A 7594-nucleotide genomic window follows, 5' to 3' on the forward strand; every position below is an offset into this window, starting at 1 on the left:
GTAAGTAAATGTAAAAAAAAAAATTACCGGATGAAGTAAATGAGTCATGTTCTTGATTTTTGTGAGCACTATTAAATTATTCTCGCATGTTTTTATATTTGGTTTTCTTTGTATTTTCAGTGACATGTAAATGCTTCGTTTTGTAGTTTAAGAATATGTGAAAATGTGGTCTGTAAACAGCGTGTTTTCAGCATAAATAAATGTAATGGTTCTAAGCTGCAAAGACAATAATGTCTTATGAATGAAATCTGTTTTCGCATTAACAAACTGCTGTAAATGTGCCTGGTTATATGAAAACTGTTGCTGCATAATTGTTACATTTTGCACTGTCGTTTAAAATACCTCACGAACAGAATATATTTCAACCAGCTGAGAAAACATTTTTGACTGCGTTTTTGCCCTTAGCCTACTGTCCATGGTGTTTGCGCCCTCTGTTCTAATATCCTGGAAGAGATGCAGGCGATGCCGTATTTTTGCGTGGTTTGCGTCACGGTTTCGTTTTAACAATAAAAACGACTAAAAACTACTATCTTTCACATATTGTACCAAAAAAAAGATGTAATGTCTAACGTTTTCTTTCAACTTGGGTTTCCAAACTGATTAATGTGGTCGTAAAATTACTGGTTTGAACATCTGTGATTCCATTGGCTGATCGAAGCTTCCGTTGCATCATGGGAACGTGTTCGCTATTAAATAAAACTAGACTGTTTTAGTTAAAGCTTGATTTGCGGCGAAGCTTTGTAAGAATAGGAGACAAGATTCAGGGTTTTGTTTTGTATTGAATCATATGAGAAGTAAATTAAAGTGAAGTATAGCCTCACCGTGGTTGAGATTGGTGTTGCCTTCAGTGGTACACCTACAGGGAACGTGTACAACTCATACTTACCTGGCAAGGGAGACACCATGATCATGAAGGTGGTTCACCCAGGGCGAGGCTCAGCCATTGCACTCCGGTTGTGCTGACCCCTGCGAATTCCCCAAATGTGGGAATCTCGATTGCATAATTTCTGGTAGTGGGGGACTGCGTTCGCGCTCTCCCCTGATTTTATGGTCTAATAATAGATTTGAACTCTATTCAATTGATTACTAGATCTTATGGTCATAATGTGTGATCTTATTGCACTTGTCTGAATGCATTACTATTTAATTTTTGTTATCGATTCGAAATGTAAGCGTGAAGCGTTCTTAACCACCATAATCAATTAATGTCTAAATTGAAGTGCTCAATATGTATATTTATAAAATTCTGTATAATAATGCGTTAAAATAACATTTCTTGGGGTTTCTTCAAAGGTAGCATGTTTTGTACAGTAACTGGGCGATGACGTCATAAGAGGGAGCGCGAGCGGTAATGCACTCACTTTGTGTGTGCGGGTTGAGCGAGAATAAAACGATTCGCGGGACTCCCGCAAACTAGAAATATCTATGAATAAAACATAAAAATAGTCAGCTGTTGCAGAAAAGCGACAAGAACAACTGAAACAAAATAGAAACGATGTACAGGCCAGAGTTTCTATTTCTAACATGTTTGCAGCGTTGAGCGATGTAGCCAATCACAGACATATGTGTTGATTTCTTGAACGCATGCACTGGCCAATCAGAAGCATTTACGATAGACTCCCCTCACCGCTCAAAACTGACTTTTTGTTCAGTGCTGAATTCTGTATGCTCGCAAATCCTCTAATTATAACAAACAAAGTGTATATATTATTAAAACTTCATTGATAATAACAGAGATGTGTGAGATCGCAATGAACTGATGTCAGCTTTTTAGGAATTATTAAGGGAGCGCCATTACGAGCAGTCACGCCAAACCATGCACGCACTCGCAGTAGCTGCTTGCTTCTATGTTAAAACAGTGGTTTGTGTGTTAATGCTTTAATAACAAATAATTTATCAGGAGCATTTATGCTGATGTGTGTGGTGGCAACACTTAGGCTAACTTGAAAGTATTTGGAGGTACAGAAAAAAAAAGTATTTTTGCGGGCGGGAGCGAGACAAAACATAAATGCTGCGGACGGGAGAAAATAACATAGAAAGTTGTTGAGAACGTCAATTATAACGTCCCACGTATTAAAAAATAGTCTGGTTTAAATCAGGCTCGGGCTCATAATTACAGTTAATATCTCGGGCCGGGCTTTCTTTTTTGGGCCCGATCTAAGCTCTACCTCGGGTAATTTATGCTAACACTTACAGGCACGAATCACCCGTTTGTCCTTTGGGAACTTGTGGAGACTCTCCCCTGTTTTTGATGTATTCCCGCACAAACACAATAATTAGCCATTTTTGCTAGCTAGGTCTCCAATATAACGTAACTCTAGGCTTGGAGTCCCTTTTATGACGTCACGCCCAGCCTAGTGGAAGGGAGGGGGCTTTCGGTGCTTGTAACCACTGTAAAACGTACCAACTTTTCTTATTATATTCAGCATTTTGGTATAAAGACAATGGTGGGCTGTTTGTTGTCTTTAGGTAAGCACTTTGCATTATCTTCGTGAAAAATGTAACCTGCAATTTACACTTTAAGGTGCATTTATAAAGCAAATTTATGAAATCATATGCTTAAATTTCATTAGTATGAAGAATCGAAATGTGGGCGATGATGTAACAGTATTTCCCAGCTACAAAAACATATGGTGAATCACCAAACTGTGTATCTGCAAAGTTACTTACAGTTAGTTGAATGTCTAAAGTGGACTATCGAAATAAAGTGTTACCAAGAGGGTTTTCACAGGATTGCAGGACAGTGGTGGAGAAATCGGTTTAAATGAGGCTAATCTGATAAATGACGTTCATTTGATAACATCTTCCTGTGACCTCTGAAAGTAACCTAATAATTAGATTTTCCTTTAGGATTTCCAATGTGGTTGGATGCATTGATGACATGCATATTCCCATCATCACACCTTCCGAAAATGAAAGAGATTACTGAATGGAATGGAAGGATAGTCTGAGATATATGCCGTACCCACCACAGCTGTTAAATACACACAAATTATTTACAATTTATTTGGTAATCTTTATATCATACAAATACAAAAGCAACAGTTATTCTTTTTCCTGTTGGATTTTAATATTCTTCCGATATTGTGTATCTCCTCTTCATGTATCAGTGGTGCTGCAGGTCCAGCCTCTGATGGCCCAGTAGAAGTCAAATGTTAATTTCACTAGCCTAATTAAAAAAAGGTAACAGGTTGGATTAGAGAACATTTAATTATGTGAAAAGAGCATTATACTATGCGGAAACAGCTGCTGCACATTGAAATAGACACTGAATTATATTGATATGTAAAATGTTTGTAAAGTCATGTAGTCTACAGCCATGAACCTTTTATGCTTAAAGATTTAACTGACTGAATTAATAATTTATTGTTCATTTTTAGTTGCTGCCACGTTTTTTTGTTTTGTTGTTTTGCCTGTGGGATACCATGAAAATGAGTATTAGTTCAATAACTTACCTTTCTGTCAGTTTTAACCTGATAATATATAAGAATTATACTTGTGTATTGACTTGGACCAAGTTGACGTCTTTTTGTCGGGTGCTGTTGCCATGGTGAATCGTAATTTCTGAGCTCCATTGATCATGGCTTTTCGTGGGGCACGTGCTTAACTCAGTCAACCTACTCCGAATTGATTGAACTAGCTCAATTCAGCTGTTCTGAAACCGAAAACTCAAGAGTTTCCCATCTCAGGGTAAGTCAACTCAGAGTTCAAGTTTTAACTCAGTTGTTTGAACCTCCTTATTGAAACAGGCCCCAGGTCACAAATACTAAGGTTATGTAAACATTCACACATATAAACCCCAAAAATCGATGACATCATGCTCACCTTGAATGCCCAATAGAGTGTAGTTCACCTTAACTTTTCATGTGATATTATATAAGCATGTAGGATCAGCAGATCGTAAACATATTCTTAAATTTGTAATCCCTTGCAGGCGTTTATTATTGTTTACCTTGTGTGAGCTAATCGTTTTTTTTACAAGGTGTTCATTTATGGAAATTCGGTAGTAAGTAATACAATCAAAGACTGCAATCTAACATAATTATAGAATGAATGAAATGGTAATGCTAGCAGACGCTTTGTTCTCACACATCATGTAATAAACAGTTAAGTATAGTCTTTAATCACGTTTGGCTTGTACTTTGACACATAATACAATCATATTTATAATTTTTTACACGATAGTATATCATTTTCACTTACATTCAAATTCTGAAAAGTCTTATTCCGATCTCCATCATCTGTTCGCTCTGATTGGTAGTCTACGCTCGCCGGCTGAACGTAGACAGTTCGGCTCTCTGATTGGCCTAGAGTCTACAGTGAACGTAGACAGTTCGGCTCTCTGATTGGCCTAGAGTCTACAGTGAACGTAGACAGTTCGGCTCTCTGATTGGCCTAGAGTCTACAGTGAACGTAGACAGTTCGGCTCTCTGATTGGCCTAGAGTCTACAGTGAATGTAGACAGTTCGGCTCTCTGATTGGCCTAGAGTCTACACTGAACGTAGACTTTGCACTTCGCTCCTGCTGCGCAGGACAGGAGGGCAATTGATTGGAAACGTGATTGAGTGGTATTCTATGATTGATCACATGGTATCATTTTGTTTACTTCCTAGGTTCCCACGTGAGCGATGGAATCCACGATCAATGACATCACCAATACTACTTATTATGATGACGTCATCCATTCATTCATGGCTAATAATAGCATTTCAACTGATTATGAAATACTGTTAATATTTAAATGACTACTATCTCTCTCCTTTACTTGAGTATTCATCTTACATTAAGTAATTTAATGTTTCATTGTTATTGCTTTATTGTACAGATTATATAAACTGATTAATTTTCTATGTACCCCAATTTTCCACACCAATAAAGTATCTACATAAGTTTACTATGGATGTTAATTATTTAATATAAGCATGTAGTTGTTCCTTTACAATGATGATGAAAGTTTGATCTGATGTAATTATTCAAAAGTTGCCTCATTCATATAAATAAAAGGACACTTTTTAACAATAAAACAAATGATCACTTTATTTAGTTACATAGAAAAGAATATATTATGCAAGAATATATATATATATACATTACAATAATTAATCATTGATTTTATTGAAAATAGTTTTAAGTAAACATTGTGCAGATATACACATGTAACTTGTGCACATGACACTTTTGAATGATAAAACAAATTTTCACCATAAAATAGAACATATTAAAGGAATGGTTCATCCAAAAATTAATTCTGTCATAAAGTGCAGATAACCAAAGGCGCTGTGTTAAAGCGCACTTTTAATACCAGAACACACAGAACAACACCTCATAAAGTGCATAAATAAAAACAAAACAATAAAACTTGTACACAAGAACTATATACACTATTTACAACGGGCCAGCTGTTCACTCCTCTAATCCGTCCACAACAGAGAAAAATGTTCATAGTTTTTAAATACTCTGTTCTCCAGTCCCTTGGAGGCTGAACGGTTGATCGAAGGGCAATATGTCTTTTTTTGTACTTTTTGTGTGCCTGAATTGTTTGCCCGCACACCCTGCAGGTTGGGATATGCTTCACCCTCGTTAGCTTAACGCCCAGGCCCGTGGGATGATCTGCCAGCTTCCTCTTGTACTGTGTGGATCGAGACCACGACGATCCTAGCACAGGGTTCTGTCCAGAGGCCGGCTGAACAGCTGGCCTGATAGGTACAGGCGGAGTGACCGGGATGGATGCCTGACCAGCAGGCGGCATGGGCTGCGTGGATGAGGGGCCCGCAGACTGGGAGACGAGGGGCAGCACAGGCCTGGTGATGGTGGAGGTGGCGGGGATTCTTCTCACTGGCAGGGGCAGTGGTGGCTGAGGAGGAAGCTGTGGAGGATGCTGTGGCATCGCCACCAGCATGTTGGTCCGTCCCTTCAACACCTTTGTGCCGGCTGTGCTGGGCGTGGGGACGTACTCCATCACAGGGTAGTCAGGTGGAGGGAGGACGGCAGGCTGGCACGGTGCAGGAGGCAGCTCTTCAGACGACACCGAGGTGGTCTTGGAGATGACGGCTGGCTGCCTGGTGGCGTGAAGGTTCACCAGCCTCTCCTGCTGGCGGATGAAGTCCCTCACTGTTTTTGTGTTTATTTTGGGGAGAGGGATGCCTGCCTTGCACAGGATTGGGTCATCCACCAAGACCCGGTGCTGGATACTGTCATAGGCCTTGAGGATGCTGGCCTTCTCGGGGGTGGAGCGAGAGGCCTTAGGGGAGTGCAGCCACAGCAGCTTGACAAGCACATACATGAGGCGGTTGTGCTGCGGGCTGATGTCCTGCTGTGCTGGTGCGTACCTTTTTGCCATCTTCACTTTCTGGACCAAGGCGGCGTCAGCAAGGTCATCCCTCTTAGTACGGCAGTACAGCGTGTTTCCCCAATGTGTGCGGTACAGCTGGTGGTACTTCTGTGGCTGCTTGTCTTGCTCCTCAACCGCATTCCAGGCCTCGAGGTCCCTGTTCCTTTGCGCGGTGTTGAGGAGCAGCTTCTGGTCTGTCAAGCCGACCTCTACCAGCGCAGCACAGAATGCCTCCAGCTTTTGAAACCCCGGCAGAGGATTATCACTGCAGACATCCTCCTGTAAAACATACACAGAGACACACACACACAGAGAAAATGAGGTAAGTTCCAATGCATACAATGTCTTGTTTTTCAACATTGCTTACTGTATTCTCTTCTATAAGACAAGTAGGTACTCTACTCACAAAGGCAGGAGGGTTGACAGTAGCAGTCTCACTGCTGTTAAGAGTAATGTGGGGCTGGACAGCAGGATGGTCCTCGTCGCTTTGGTACGCCTCGTCTGCTTCGTCGTCTGAGTCAGCCTGCCCAGGCTAAATGACCTCCTCCTCCGGCCCAGGACCGTCATTGACAATGCCCTCAAGAGAGAAGGCCTCCCCCGTGCTCTGGCTGAAAAGATATTCAAGGCCAAGCAGCTCGTCTGACTGAACGGCGGCCGGGGCCCTGAAGTTCTCTTCCACCGTCTCACCAAAAAGCTGCTGGCAGCGGGAGTTGAGGCGGTCAATGAGCGGTGCAAAGTATACTCTGTTGTGCCGGCCTCTGTCCCCAAACACGGCGTCCGAACTGCGGTCGGAGTTCCACCTGGCGATCCCACTGATGAGGTAGACCTGGTAAGGGCGTGCCGCACAGTGGGGACCTGAACATCACAACAACAGGTATTATCAGAATGATACAAAAGAGACACGTGTTGTTTGCTGTTAAACAAGTATTTTTCCCCCTTAGATTACCTGGAATCATATGGGGCAGCGACTTGTGGAACCCCTCCAGGCTGTTGCTCCCACGCAGGCCCTTATAATACGGGAGGTCCACACCGTTGATGGTTGTGGTGCGGGCAACCCGATACATGGCCATGCCTGGTGGGTCCTGGATGCATTCCAGGTGTCGCTGCTGGCTGGCCCACATCTCATCAATTGCTGCTTTAAACACAAAAACCCACAGACATGCATGATGAGCTCTTGTCATTTTGCACATATTGTGTGTGTGTGTGTGTGTGTGTGTGTGTGAGTGAGTGAGGTGTTTTTTCTTACCAGGGGACTTGAAGAGG

General features: G+C 41.8%; 1 non-coding gene across 1 annotated transcript; it reads left to right on the top strand.

Annotated features, from left to right (window-relative positions):
- The first annotated feature begins 878 nt into the window (after positions 1–878).
- Positions 879–1042, top strand: LOC143737892 (U1 spliceosomal RNA). The gene has a single exon (XR_013203765.1). It is a non-coding gene; the product is annotated as a U1 spliceosomal RNA (small nuclear RNA).
- The last annotated feature ends 6552 nt before the right edge of the window (positions 1043–7594 follow it).

This window comes from Siphateles boraxobius, unplaced genomic scaffold, assembly GCF_051911475.1.
Source record: "Siphateles boraxobius isolate OS27281-9 unplaced genomic scaffold, OSU_SipBor_1 130, whole genome shotgun sequence".
Classification (NCBI taxonomy): domain Eukaryota; kingdom Metazoa; phylum Chordata; class Actinopteri; order Cypriniformes; family Leuciscidae; genus Siphateles; species Siphateles boraxobius.